Source organism: Aotus nancymaae, unplaced genomic scaffold (assembly GCF_030222135.1).
Source record: "Aotus nancymaae isolate 86718 unplaced genomic scaffold, 86718_ANA_hifiasm-v0.15.2.pri h1tg000053l, whole genome shotgun sequence".
NCBI lineage: Eukaryota > Metazoa > Chordata > Mammalia > Primates > Aotidae > Aotus > Aotus nancymaae.
The window spans coordinates 22,453,474-22,468,371 of NW_026988467.1; the positions used below are offsets into that span (position 1 = coordinate 22,453,474).

General features: G+C 48.9%; 1 protein-coding gene and 1 pseudogene across 3 annotated transcripts in view; both read right to left on the reverse strand.

Moving 5' to 3' along the window:
• The window catches only part of PAQR7 (progestin and adipoQ receptor family member 7), a 43,070-nt gene that overhangs the window by 13,389 nt on the left and 14,783 nt on the right, over positions 1–14,898 (reverse strand). The window lies entirely within an intron of this gene.
• LOC135269376 (uncharacterized) lies at positions 5,673–14,606 on the reverse strand (annotated as a pseudogene).

Sequence of the window (14,898 nt, forward strand, 5' to 3'; positions counted from 1 at the left end):
ATTCCAGTGTTCTCGGGTCCCTAAGTGGGACTCACTCACATCAGCTGGTTCTGGTCACCCACACCCCTCCCCGGTCTCACTTAGTTTCCTCTTCCAGAAAGCAGTGAGCTCCCTGACTGTCCTCCTCCAGAAAGGCAGCGGCCTTGCCCAGGCCAGACGCCCCCGCCCACTCCCTGGCCTCCATCCTTCACTTTGCCCCAGCAGTGCTCCCCTCTCCTGCTCACTGGACAAACAGGCTCTCAGGCCCCCCCATCCGAATCCTCCCCAGCCGTGCTCCTGCTGCTCCTCCTGCTCCTCCCATCCTTCCCAAGACGCCCCCTTCCAGCGAGCTCCTCCTTCCTGCGTCTTCAGCCTGCTGCTTGCCCGGGTGCTCCCTTCCGGCTCTACGTCCTGCCAGTCCTCCCAGGGTCCCCACGTCCGCCCCTGTGCCGCGAAGCCCTGCCCTTTCCACGCCCAGCCTCACAGCCCGCCGCGCCCCGTGGGGAGCACCCCAGTCTGCGGCCATCCCTGCCTCCCTGTCTCAGCAGCCCCATACCTGAGCCGAAGCCGAGCTGGTAGGGCCGCGGCGGCCTGGGTGGCGGAGCCGGCAAATAAAGGGGCGGCCAGGCAGTGGCCCCGCCCCGACCGGGGGAGGGCCGGCGACCTCGGGCGCTCTGGGAGCTCCGGGCGCAGCCGCCTACCCCGGCCCGGGGAACGCCGAGCGCCCCGCCCCCCGCCCGCCGGGCCCACGTGTTGCAGGCGCGTGAGAGGGTCCGCCGTGCAGAGGCGGCGTCTCGGGACTTCCTGTGGCGTCGCACAGATGGGGAGACCAAGGCCCGGGAGTGGACTCCCGGGGCTCCTCGGCGCGGGGCTGCGGCCGCCCTTCTCGCACTTCGGGACGACGGGAAGCGCAGGCTCCGGCTTCTGGGCCCGGTTGACCGGGGTGGGTGGGGACAGCGGCCGCAGGAGAGGGGATGAGTTTCCCAACTAGAGCCCGGCAGGCCCCTACGCTCACTCAGCCCACCCCGGCCACCCCTCCCGAGCCCACTCTGCTCGAGATACGCCCCAGCGTTCGCACCTTCATTTATCTCCTTGGGGAGCTCCACCTCCACCTCAGGCACCCCTGGCATCCTCAAGTTCCCACCCGAAACCCGCCCCTCGGGCAGCTTGCCCTGCTCTGCTCAGCCAAGTGCACCCTGCCTGGACCTGTATTCGAACACCCACTCTCTACCCTCTGGTGCCACACCTTCCCAGCCCTGCGAGCACCTAGAGGGTGAGGAATCCCAGGCGCTCCGTAAATACTGGCTCAACAGTGCCACAGATTGTCCCTCTGGTATGCAAAGACCTGGAACAGGCTGAGTGAGGAGACCCCCACTACCACGGCTCTTGGGAGCACACAGCCTGCCGGATGGGAGGCCAAGAGGAGACAGCCTAGAAGGAGACGCTGCTCTGACCTTAGGGAGTTCTGAGACCACTGGGAGAGGTAGTTGTGTCTAAGCACCATGCCAAGATCTCAGTCCTAACTCACCATGGGACCTTGGGACAGTCTCCTTGTTCTCTCTGGGCCTCAGGTTTATTATCTGCAAAATAGAGATAATACCACCAACCTGTCAGCACTGTTAGAAGAATGAAATAAAACAATGGGCATGAAGGATCTTTGTCCACTGTAAAGTCTTAGAGGAACATACATTTCTCTATTACATTTGAAATTTATATAGTCAGGCCAGGCAAGGTGGCCCATGCCTGTAATCCCAGAACTTTGAGAGGCCAAGATGGGAGGATTGCTTGAGCCCAGGAGTTCCAGGTTACAGAGAGCTATGATTGTAGCACTGCACTCCAGCCTGGGCGACAGAGTGAGACTCTGTTGAAAGAAAAGAAAGGAAAAAGAAAAGAAAAGAAAAGAAAGAAGGAAGGAGGGAAGGGAAGGAAGAAAGAAAAGAAAAGGAAGGAAGAAAGGGAGGAAGGAAAAAGGAAAGGGAAGGAAGGAAAGTGAAAGAAGGAAGGGAGGGAAAGAAGGAAGGAAGGAAAAAGGAAGGGAAGGAAAAGAGGGAAGGAGAGAAAGAGAGAAAGAAAAGGAAGGAAGGAAGGAAACTTATGTAATTGTAATGTAATATAGCATGAAACTGGTCTCTCCTTCAACAGGTTCAGACAAACCCGTAAGAATTACTTAAATCTGATGAGGCATGGTGGCTAACACCTGTAATCCCAGCACTTTGCGAGGCTGAGGCTGGTAGATCACGAGGTCAAGAGATCGAGACCATCCTGGCCAACATGGTGAAATCCGGTTTCTACTAAAAATACAAAAATTAGCTGGGCATGGTAACATGTGCCTGTAGTCCCAGCTACTCAGGAGACTGAAGCAGAAGAATCGCTTGAACTCTGTCCAGAGACAGAGGTTGCAGTGAGCTGAGGTCGTACCACTGCACTCCAGCCTGGCAACAGAGCAAGACAATGCCTTTAAAAAAAAAAAAAAAAAGAATTAGTTAAATCTGTTACCTGCATGAATGCATAAATAGGAAAAATAGCATAGAAAATTTTCATTTAAAACTGATAGAGAACAGGCAATGAAAACAAGTAAGGACATTATGGAGAAGATATTCTGCATAATAGAATATATTCTGTTATCATGAATAGAAATTAAAAACTTGGAAGGTGACTTGGATTCAGCTTTCATTTTTGGAACACCTGCTCCATTCTGGGCTCTTGTCAAAAGCTACAGTTTGTTAAGCTCTTGCCACGTGCCAAGCAGTGCACTAAACGGTGCATTGACTACCTCCTTTGATCCAGATAACCCTATGAAGCACACGCTATAATTAACCCATTTTACAAATTGGGAAACTGAGGCTCAGAGAGGTGACAAGAGATTTTCTGTTATCTCATTTAACCTCATGCATTCCTTTGAGGTGACTGTGACAATTCTCTGGGGGCTCAGAAAGTAATACACCAAAGTCCCCAAACTGAGGGCCTAAGTTCAAAAGTAGTGAGTTATCTCAATTTGATTATTCAGTTACAGATGAAACTCCTTGTTCGACTCTTTACCCCTTCTTACTGCTGCACTTGATGGATGGAAGAAAAGAAAGAAGAAAAGGAAGGAAGGAAGGGAGGGAGGGAGGGGAAGGAAAAAGAAGACAAGAAAAGGAATAAAAGCAAACTCCTGTAATCCTAGAGGCCAAGGCAGTTTGATCACTTGAGGCCAGGAGTTCAAGATCAGCTTGGCCAATATGGTGAAACCCCGTTTCTACTAAAAATACAAAAATTAGCCAGGCATGGTGGCGCACACCTGTAATTCAAGCTACTCAGTAGGCTGAGGCAGGAGAATGCTTGAACCTGGGAGGTGGAGGTTGGAGTGAGCCGAAATAGCGCCACTGCACTGCAGCCTGAGCGAGAAATCGAGACTCTGTCACAAAAAAAAAAAAAAAAAAAAAAACAGATTCAAAAGCAGTCTCTCTCCCGCCCTCCTGTCTGTAGCCCCTAAGCCATAGAAACTAGAATATTTCTTCCCCAATGCAGGTCATAGAAACTAGAACCCTTTTCCCCCAAAGCCAGGCATAACAACTGAAAATATTGCTCTTGGGCCACATAGTGGCTCACGCCTGTAATCCCAACACTTTGGGAGGCTGAGGCGGGTGGATCATGAGGTCTGAAGTTCAAGACTAGCCTGGCCAAGATGATGAAACCCCATCTCTACTAAAAATACAAAAAATTAGCCAGGTATGGTGGCAGGCGCCTGTAGTCCCAGCTACTCGGGAGACCGAGGCAGGCAAATTGCTTAAACCCTGGGTGGCAAATGTCGCAGTGAGCCAAGATTGTGCCACTGCACTCCAGCCTGGGCAATAGAGTCAGACTCTGTCTCAAAAAAATAAAAATAAAAAAATTTTTCTCTCATTTTCCTGCCTCCCATCCTACCCCCCACCATCCTTTTGTGTAACAGGTGGCCATAAAGAAATTAAGACCCTTGGCCAGGTGCGGTGGCTCATGCTTGTAATCCCAGCACTTTGGGAGGCCAAGGCGGGTGGATCACAAGGTCAGGAGTTCAAGACCAGCCTGGCCAACACAGTAAAACCTAATCTCTACCAAATATACAAAAATTAGCTGGGTGTGGTGGTGGGCACCTGTAATCCCAGCTACTCAGGAGAATCGCTTGAAACCGGGAGGCAGAGGTTGCAGTGAGACGAGATTGCGTCGCTGCACTTCAACCTGGGTGACAGAGCAAGACTCCATCTAAAAAAAAAAAAGGGAAAAGAAAAAAAAGAAATTAAGACCTTTATTTCTTAATAAGGGTCCTGCCCCATACCCAGGAGGGAAGAATGCTGCACAGACAGGCTGAGAAGAATCTGGACAGACAGGCCTTGCTGAGCTTCCGCACTCTGTCTCTTATTAGCATTAGAACATGCCCTTTTCATCCAGTCATATTTCGCCACAGCTGCCCATACTCCATGAAACCTAAGCATAAAAACGGACAGTTTCCCTCATGTCTTTGGGTCCTCATTCTGAAGGCTCTGTGCCACATAAAACTATAATGAAATAAATTTGTTATGCTTCTCTCTTGTTAACTTGTCTTTGTTATAGGAGGGTTAGCCATGACCCTTATGATAGAGAGGAAAGAGATTACTCTTTTTGCCCCTACAATCCCCATTTTATGGATAGAAAAACTGAGGCCCAGAAAGGAGGAATTTCGTGCTCCAGGTCACACAGCTCCAGAGAAGTGGATCTTCTTGGAAGTGGATCTGGAGGTGTGCTTTGAGAGCTGAATGACAAAATAGTAAAAGTAAAGACAGGGAACAGTTATGGCCGGATGCAAAGCCCCTTGTATGTGCTGTAGGTCCCTGAGGCTGTTCTGCCAATATGTTCGTCTGTGGATGAGGAAACAGGCCTGGGAGAATGCTACTTGGCCAAGGCCACCCAGCTGGCTAGTGGTGGACCTGGATCCAAGCCTGCTTTTATCTGCTCCACAGTGCTGATATCAAGCAGGGAAGCTGCAGGCAGGGATACTTCTTTCTCTGTCCTGCTCTGCTCAACTCCTTTCCCCACCCTGGGTGCCTCCCCACCCTGCCCTCCCCAGCCCAGTCTGGGCAGTCTGACAGCATTCTGGCCACCTGGGTAAGGCTGATGATGCTTGGCTCCAGGAGCTCAGACCCCTATAACCATGTGAGTTCTGAACCCTGGAAGGGAGCCTACTGGGTAGCCTGTGCATCATCTGGCTGCTCTCCCAGCTACCAGGCTCAGCCCCAAGTAGATCAAGGTCTCTGGCGAGACTGGATTCCTGGGCAGACCTAAGTCCAGTACCTGAAAGGGCTCAAAAGGCTCTGAGCTGGGAGAGCATCAGTAAGGGTTTCAGCAGACCTAAAGTAAGAGAAAAAATAAATGTGTGGGGCCTGAGCTGTCCCCAACACCTTCTTTTCTTTTCCCCTAAAACAAGGCCACCATTCACTGGAGGCAGCAAAGCCGTGAAGCACATGGGTGTATTCTGCTCGGGTTCACACTTGAGCTCTACTGTGTACCAGGTCTTTGTGACCTAGGTAAGCTTTGTAACACCACTCGACATTGGTCTCCTCAACTCAAAAGCAGGGTCAAGATATCCACTGCAGAGAGCTGGCAGGAGTAGTGAATGAAATGATACAAGGAAAGGGCTTACAGTGCTTGGCATACAGTAACTGCTCAAGAAATGCCAAGTATTACTCTATTTCAATTCTTTACTCCACAGCAGGAGTACAGGACATCAGGAGCATGATGCAGGGGGAGCACCAGGCAATGGGAGCACAGGGCAGTGGGAGCACGAGGCAGTGGGAGCACGAGGCAGCGGGAGCACAGTCCAGCAGGAGCATGGTGTAGCTGGAGCACAGGATGATGGGAGCACAGGGCAGTGGAGCATGGTGCAGTGGGAGCACGGTGGAGCAGGACTGATTTCCAAGACAGATTCTCTTCTTTATGGTCTCCTGGGATGAGTCTCACAGAATGAGGAGGAGTTCACCAAGCCTTGAGGAGAGGAAAGGACTTTTCAGGGAAAGGGAACAGCGTGTCCAGGGTGCAGAGGTGTGAGAGGAGAGGTAAGCTTAGGGAATGAGCCATCATCATGCTCTGGGGCTGGTGCACAGGGGACCTGGTGGTGGTAGATGACACTAGGAAAGCAGGGGTAGAAAGTTGAGTGGGAGGGGGTTGTTTCCCTCTCACTTCAAGCACAGGGCAGGGACTTCCAGGAGACAGAGAGGTGCTGGGTGTGCCCTGGGACCCTGTGATCTGGTGTCTGACTTTTTCCTCAGAACCCCAAAGAGAAAGGACTGGCTGAAGCCCCCTGATGCAGTGGAGTAGAGGGCTGCAGCAGGAGAGCACACACAGGATGCCACAGGAGAGAGCTCTCCTGGGGCGGCCTTGGATCCAGATCCCAGGAAGGTCTCCTTCGGAGTATAAGGCCTCAGCAGGAAGAAGCTGGAGGCATCTGGGATGTCCTGGGATTGAGGAAGTCATCATGAGCACCTGGCTCGTGGAGACCCATCCACTTTCCACAGGGGTGCAGCTGGGAGACCCCATAGCAACGACCCGCAGGGGTGCAGGCATACGAGTGTGCCAGGTCACATCTTCTCCGTCTAGCTCAAGTCAGCCTCTGCAGTGGGGACAGTGCCATGCATGCTGACCCTAACCCCACCCCACTTGCCCACCTGGCATTCCTCCACTTTCTGCCTCAGGGCTCCCTCTGAAGCTGGGAGGGACTAGCTTGGAGGCAGACTAGAGGCGCAGGCAGCTGACACCATGGAATGCGGGAGCAGTTGAGAAAACCCCGGATTCTAGTTCACAAGAAGACAACTCGCTCTGTCTGCCCATTGGGTTTCCTGGAATTAGGGATCCATTACCTAAAGCAGCAATCTCCTTCCTGTCTCACTAGACCTCCAGGGATCACCTCCCATACAAACTCTGGCACCTAAGTCTCTGTCCCAGGCTTTGTGCAGGAAGCCAGACCAGGACTTTCATGAAAGTGCCCCTCCCATCCCTCAAACGAGAAAGAGCATCAGCTGTTTGTTTGTTTGTGACAGAGTCTCACTTTGTGGCCCAGGCTGGAGTGCAGTGGTGCAGTCTTGGCTCACTGCAACTTCTGCCCCTCTGGGTTCAAGTGATTCTACCACCTCAGCCTCCCAAGTAACTGGGATTACAGTCACACGCCACTATGCCTGGTTAATTTTTTGTACTTTTAGTAGAGATAGGGTTTCACCATGTTGGCCAGGTTGGTCTCAAAATCCTGATCTCAGGTGATCTACCTGCCTCAGCCTCCCAAAGTGCTAGGATTACAGGCATGAGCCACCGCACCTGGCTGAGTGTCAGCTTTAAACCCCTGCCAAGCCCGGAAAGCATCAACGCTCGTTCAAGACAGTACCCAGGAGTCAGACCCTTCCTGACTCTGGAACCTCTCCCTTCTCTCTCCTGCATCAGCCCTGGAGGTGCCAGAACCACAGTGGGCAGCTAGGGAGGAGATGAAAGGGCAAAGGCAGAAAGAGAGGAGAGGCCAACCATGGCCTCCTTTCCTATCCAGCCTCCAAGATGTCAACACCTGCCCACCGCGTGAGCTTTGCACTTGGTGTTCCTTCTGCCTGGAACTCATTTGGCCTCATCAGGACTGGCTGCATATCCTGTACACAATGAAAATGTACATACAAATTAAGATCTTCAAGATAGGGACAGAAGAGCTGACACCCAGCATAGGGCCCTCCTAAGTGCAGGGCCCTGTGCCTGGCTCAGGTCACACAACTCCAAACAGCAGGAGGCCTGGCCTCCTCACTTCCCTCAAGTCTATTGAAATGTCACCTTAATTACCCGGGTGTGGCAGTGCATGCCTGAAATGGAGGACTTGAGGCGAGAGGATTGCTTAAGCCCAGGAGTTCAAGGCTGCAGTGAGCTATGATTGCACCACTGTGCTCCAGCCTGGGTGACAAAGCCAGATGCTGTCTCTAAGAAAAATAATAAATAAATAAATAAACAAACAAACAAGCAAATGTCACCTATCACAGAGGCTTCCTCTGAATACCTATATAAACTAGCACTGGCCAGGTGTGGTAGCTCACTCCTGTAATCCAAGCACTTTGGGAGGCAGAGGCAGAAGGATCACTTTAGCCCAGGAGTTCGAGACCAGCCTGGGTAACACAGATCCTCATCTCTGCAAAAATTAAAAAACAAACAAACAAAAACTTTCTAGCCACTCAGGAGGCTGAGGCAGGAGGATCACTTGAGCCCAAGAGGTCAAGGCTGCAGTAAGCTATGATTTTGCCACTGAACTCCAGCCTGGGCAACAGAACAAGATCTTGTCTCTACAAAAATAACAGTAATACAAATAAAAATTAAGAAATAAACTAACTCTGACTTCCCCCACTCACCCTCCAATTACCCCCTAATAACTCTTCCCAGTCTCATCTCCCTTCAGAGTACCCAGGACCCCTTGCTGTACTGTCTCATTTTTCCCACCAGAATGTAAGCCCCCCAAGGTCATCTGTTGTGCCTGGTCACTGCTGTATCTCAGAACTAGAACAGTTTCTGACACACAGTAGGTGCTCAATAGAGATGGATGGATGGAAGGAAGGAAGGAAGAGAGGGAGGGAGGGAGGGAAGTAAAGGTGGGAAAAAAGGGAAAGAGAGGGAGGGAGAAATGGAAGGGGTTGGGGGAAGGCAGAAGGGAGGGAAGGAAAGAAGCTGTCCTCCTACCTGGGGCAGGCCTGGGCTGGGAGAGAGGAAATCTTTGACTGAATAGTCTGAAGTTTTGACTATCTTTGCTCTTCTAAATTATTAAAATCAAATTGTTTCATAACTTAAGGTGATTGGAAACTTTTTTTTTTTTTTTTTGAGACGGAGTTTCGCTCTTGTTACCCAGGCTGGAGTGCAATGGCGCGATCTCGGCTCACTGCAACCTCCGCCTCCTGGGTTCAGGCAATTCTCCTGCCTCAGCCTCCTGAGTAGCTGGGATTACAGGCACGTGCCACCATGCCCGGCTAATTTTTTGTACTTTTAGTAGAGACAGGGTTTCACCATGTTGACCAGGATGGTCTCGATCTCTTGACCTCGTGATCCACCCGCCTCAGTCTCCCAAAGTGCTGGGATTACAGGCGTGAGCCACCGCACCCAGCCAGAGAAACCTTTTTTTTTTTTTTAATCTGAGAGTATCAGCTCATGGGAACTGCTCATATTTCACCCAAGGCACCAGAAGCACCAGCCCAGGAAAGTCACAGACAATGGGGGCAAAAGACAAAACTGTTTTTTTGGGTACACCATGAGTCCTGCCTCGTTCAGTATGCTGGCTCCACAGGTATGGGTGCAACTCCACCTTTATTATACAAGTCGCAGCACACCGTCCACTGTCCACTGTGTTTGCTACCTTTCTTTCCTACCTAACATTCTTGGAGCTCATTCTCTGTATGTACATAGATGCTTCCTCATTCCTGTTTTTTTGTTTTGAGACAGAGTCTCGCTCTGTCCCCCAGGCTGGAGTGCAGTGGCACAATCATAGCTCACTACAGCTTGGGCTCCCAAGCTCAAGCCATCCTCCTGCCTCAGCCTCCTGAGTAGCTGGGACTACTCACATGCCGCTATGCCCAGCTAATTTTTTAAAAATATTTTTTGTAGACATGAGGTCTCACTACATGGCCCAGGCTAGTCTTGAACTCCTGAGCTCAAGTGATCCTCCTGCCTTGGCCCCAAAGTGCTGGGATTACAGGCGTGAGCCACCCCAAAGTTCTGGGATTACAGGCGTAAGCCACTGGGCCCTGTCCCTCATTCCTATTTATGGCTGAATGGTTTCTACTGTGTGTATGGATCCTAATATACTTAACCAATCTCCTATTTATGGACATTTAAATTATTTCCAGTCTTTGCTCATAAACAATGCTGCAGTGAACAACCTTTTACCTACGTCATTGTGTGCAAGGATATTTGTAAGATAAAGTCCTAGCAGCAGAATTATTGCATCAAAGGGGATTTTGATAGTGATCATCAAACTCCCCCAAGCAATATACAAAAATGCCTGTATCCCTCACCAACTGAGTATGGTATCAGACCTTTCAATCTCTGCCAATCTGCTAGGTAAAAATGGAATCTCAGTTTCTTTTTAGTTCCCATTTCTCCTATTATGAGTGGGGCTGAAAATCCATTAAAATACATTTAAAAGAGAAGCAATTCACCCACAATCCCCCTCCAGCTGGCTTTAATTTCCTCATTCTCTTAGGTTTACTGCTCATATTCAAGCATTTTTCATTTTAATCAGAAAAGGCATAGTTTCCATCAGCAAAGACAGAGAAGTTAATGTTCTGCTCTTTCATTTGATTCCTTTTTCCAGCAAACATTTGCCCACCTACTAGTCAGGATGAGCTAGGTTATGATGCAGTAACAAACCACACCAATAGCTCAGTGACTCCTGTCAGGCTGTATTTCTTGTTTACACTGCATGTCCCTTGGCTGTGTCTCTCTCCATGTCACCTGGCTCCAGGGCCCAGACTGGAGCCACCTCTGCAGAGGTTAAAAGAGTATAAGCTTTGTGCTGGTGCAGCTATTAAAGTTTCCACTCAGGAGTGACATATATCATATTCATTCCCATTTCATTTAGATACAGCAAGTCGTATGGCCACAACTAACTTTAAGACCTGGGAGAGTGGCCCGGTGTCGTGGCTCTCGCCTGTAATCCCAGCGTTTTGGGAGCTGAGGTGAGCAGATCACCTGAGGTCAGGAGTTCGAGACCAGTCTGGCCGAAGTGATGAAACCCCATCTCTACTAAAAATACAAAAAATTAGCTGGGCGTGGTGGCTCATGCCTATAATCCCAGCTACCTGAGAGGCTGAGGCAGGAGCATCACTTGAACCAGGGAGGCAGAGGCTGCAGTGAGCCGAGATCACACTACGGCACTCCAGCCTGGGCAACAAAGTGAGACTCCATTTCCTTTTTTTTTTTTTTGAGACAAAGTTTCGCTCTTGTTGCCCAAGCCAGAATGCAATGGCGTGATCTCGGCTCACTGCAACCTTTACCTCCCCGGTTCAAGCGATTCTCCTGCTTCATCCTCCTGAGTAGCTGGGATTACAGGCATGTGCCACCATGTTTGGCTCATTTTTTGTATTTATGTAGAAATGGGGTTTCACCATGTTAGCCTGGTCTCAAACTCCTGACTTCGGATGATCTGCCTGCCTCCGCCTCCCAAAGTGCTGGGATTACAGTGCTGGCCACCATGCCCAGCCAGACTCCATCTCAAAAAAAAAAAAAAAAAAAAAAAAAGGTTGGGGAATTAGGGAAATGCAACAGGAAAAGAAGCAAATATTTGGTGGCCAGTACCAGTGGCTAGCATATTGAGCATTAAGTCTGTGCCAGGTTCTCTGCTTAGTCCTATGAAGACAGCGATGAATTAGATGGGGTCCCTACCTTTAACATTTGCTCTGATCAGGGGGATCTTTCTGCAGGAAGCACAGAACAGTCACTTTTTTTTTTTTTTTTTTTTTTTTGAGACGGAGTTATGCTCGTTACCCAGGCTGGAGTGCAATGGCGCGATCTCGGCTCACCGCAACCTCCGCCTCCTGGGTTCAGGCAATTCTCCTGCCTCAGCCTCCTGAGTAGCTGGGATTACAGGCACGCGCCACCATGCCCAGCTAATTTTTTGTATTAGTAGACATGGGGTTTCACCATGTTGACCAGGATGGTCTCGATCTCCTGACCTTGTGATCCACCCGCCTCGGCCTCCCAAAGTGCTGGGATTACAGGCTTGAGCCACTGTGCCCGGCCCTAGAACAGTCACTTTTAATGGCTCCAGATATCCCATCAATATAACGGGCCATAATTTGCTTAATAATTTCCCAAATATTGTATATACTGGATAATTTTACTTTTTCTTTTTCTCTTTCTTTCAATAATAAAACAACATTGCACGCCATCACATCAAAAAGAAGTAAACACTGAGGACTAAATTTAACAAAAGTAGTGCACGGCTTGCACAATGAAATCTACAAAATGTATCATAGATTTGGGTGTTCTGCTCGATCCCAAGCAAACTCCCAGCAGATTGTGTTTTACAGAAATTAACAAGCTGATCCTAAAATGTACATGAAAATGCAAAGTACCCTAAATAACTAAAGAAATTCTATTCCTTAAAAAGTTAAACAGAGTTACCATATGACCCAGCATTTTCACTTCTAGGAATCTACCCCAGATATCTGAAAACATATATCCACACAAAGACTGAACACAAATGTCCAGTGCAGCATTTTTCATAATGGCCCACAAGGCAAACAACCCACACGTCCATCAACTTATGAATGAAGAAATAAAATGTGGTATATATGTCTAGTATTGTTTGGTTATAAAAGGAATGAAGTATTGATACATACTACATCATGGGTCAACCTCAGAAATATTATACTCAGTGAAAAGATTCAGATGCGAAAAAAACACATAAGATTTCATTCATAGAGTATGTCCAGAAAAGGCAAGTCTATAAGACACAGAGTAGATTAGTGGTTGCCCCAAGATGGTGGAAGTAGGGGTGGGAATGGCATGAGGGAATCTCTATGGGATGACTGAAGATTCTAAAATCAGATTGTGGGCCAGGCATGGTGGTGGCTCACATCTATATTCCCAACACTTTGGAAGGTTGAGGCCGGTGGATCACCTGATGTCAGGAGTTCAAGACCAGCCTGGCCAACATGGTGAAACCCCATCTCTATTAAAAGTATAAAAAATTAGCTGGGTGTGGTGGCAGGCACCTGTAATCCCAGCTACTCTGGGAGGCTGAGACAGGAGAATTGCTTGAACCCGGGAGACAGAGGTTGCAGTGAGCCGAGACCATGCCATTGCACTCCAGCTGGAGCGACAAGAGCAAAACTCCATCACAATAAATAAATGAATAAATAAATAAATAAATAAAATTAGATTGTGGTAATGGTTGCACAACTCTGTAAATTTACTAAAAGTCATTGCAATATACACTTTTAAAAGAGGTGAACTTTATGGTATGTAAGTTTGTGCTCTAAAGAAGCTGTTTAAAAAAGAACATGGGAGGCAGAGGCAAGAGGATTGTTTAAGCCAGGAGTTGGAGACCAGCCTGGGCAAGATGGTGAGACACAGTCTCTACAAAAAAATATTAGTCGTGCATGGTATTATGTGCCTTTAGTCCCAGCTGCTGAGGCTGAGGTGGGAGGTTCACTTGAGCCCAGGAATTCAAGACAGCGTGAGTTTATAGTCGCACCACTACACTCCAGCCCGGGCAACAAAGCGAGACCCCTCTCTCTAACAAATAAGTAAATAAATAAAGATAACATAGCATCTCATTACCAGGAAATGAAAAAAATAATAATATAAAATTTAACATGGCAATTGACATCATCAAACTACAAATTTTAAAACGTTTATTTCCTCACTATACAAAAAAGATCATTCTTTGGACTTCACTGCCTGACTTCCTGAAGCTGCCCAGAGTTTGTTACAGGCTTTGGGCTCAGGATATGTTCAATTTTCCTGCTTGGAACTGAGAGGAGAACTTAGGTCTTCTTACAGACTGCCAAACTCCGGCAGGGCTCTTTTAGAACAGTCATTTCACAGCTAGAGAAACCAAGGCCCAGAGAAATAAAGGGCCTTGCCAAGGACACAGGCATTTGGCAGCAGTTTCACCAGCACCCAGCACACATGGGAGCCAGTTCTTGAACGCAGCCTCTTGATTTTTTTGCCAGAGCCCCTTGAACTCCTCTGGACACTCCTGTCCCCGGCTTGAGATGCTACTATAGCTTTTCTTGCTCAGGTGAGAAATAAAATGTGATCCTAAAATCCCTTTGGTATCTACAAGACTCTCCTCTTGTAGATACCAAAAATTCCCATCCTGTTTGCTATTAAAACATTCATCTTCTATGCAGCCTGAAGCTTCACCTGCTTTGCTCTGAAGTAACTGGGGCGAGAGGAAGGTTGTGAAGTCTATAATGCTTGCATTCCAGTTTCATGATTTCCCCACCATGCTGGTTCCCCAGTGCTGGTGCCATGAAGGAGGAAGAGTCAGAGATCTTTGCAGAGAAGGACTTCTTCCAGTGTGGTTGTAGTTGGTATTGCTGCCTCTGGGTACTGAAGGTGCCCAAATGTTGATTCTGTCTTCATGGGATGCTTCTCTGGCTTCCCAGGAAAACTCCCACCAGGGACCTTGCCCTGCATTCCCCAGGCAGGGTGGTGGCATTCTCTGGCTGATCCCTGTGACCCCTGCCCATAGACTTTTACCACCTTCTCCATTCACCTGCCCTGGGACGAAACCCCCTTGTGTAGGGTCCTTTTCAGAAGGCTCACAATTGCCTTCCTTCCTAATGTCCCACTTGCCATGCCCAAAAACAGTTTTCTACCATCAAGGTAAGAGCGGTCTGCTCCCAGAGCGACTGGTCTGTAAGCTGCTGGGCCCTCTACATAGCCAGTGTCTCTGTCCTTATAACAAACAGCAAGGTAGGCATTTTCATTCCTGCTACCTCCTCTTCACAGATGAGTAAACTGAGGCTCAGACACAGCAAGCAGAATTGGCTGGTATTCGAATCCAAGTCTGCCTGACCCTAAAGCCTTTTTCTATCTCCCACATCAAGGATCCTCTTGGCCAGACTCTTCATCAATCTCAAGGTCTTGCCATCATCAACAGCAAATATTTTTTTATTTATTTTGAGACAGAGTCTCATTCTGTTGCCAGGGCTGGAGTGCAGTGGTGCGATCTTGGCTCACTGTAACCTCTGCCTCCCGGGTTCAAGCAGTTCTCCTGCCTCAGCCTCCAGAGTAACTGGGACTACAGATGTGTACTACCACACCCAGCTAATTTTTGTATTTTTAGTAGAGATGAGGTTTCACCATGTTGGCCAAGATGTTCTCGATCTCCTGACCTTGTGATCCAACTGCCTCGGCCTCCCAAAGTGATGGGATTACAGGCATGAGCCACCATGCCCAGCCCCCAAC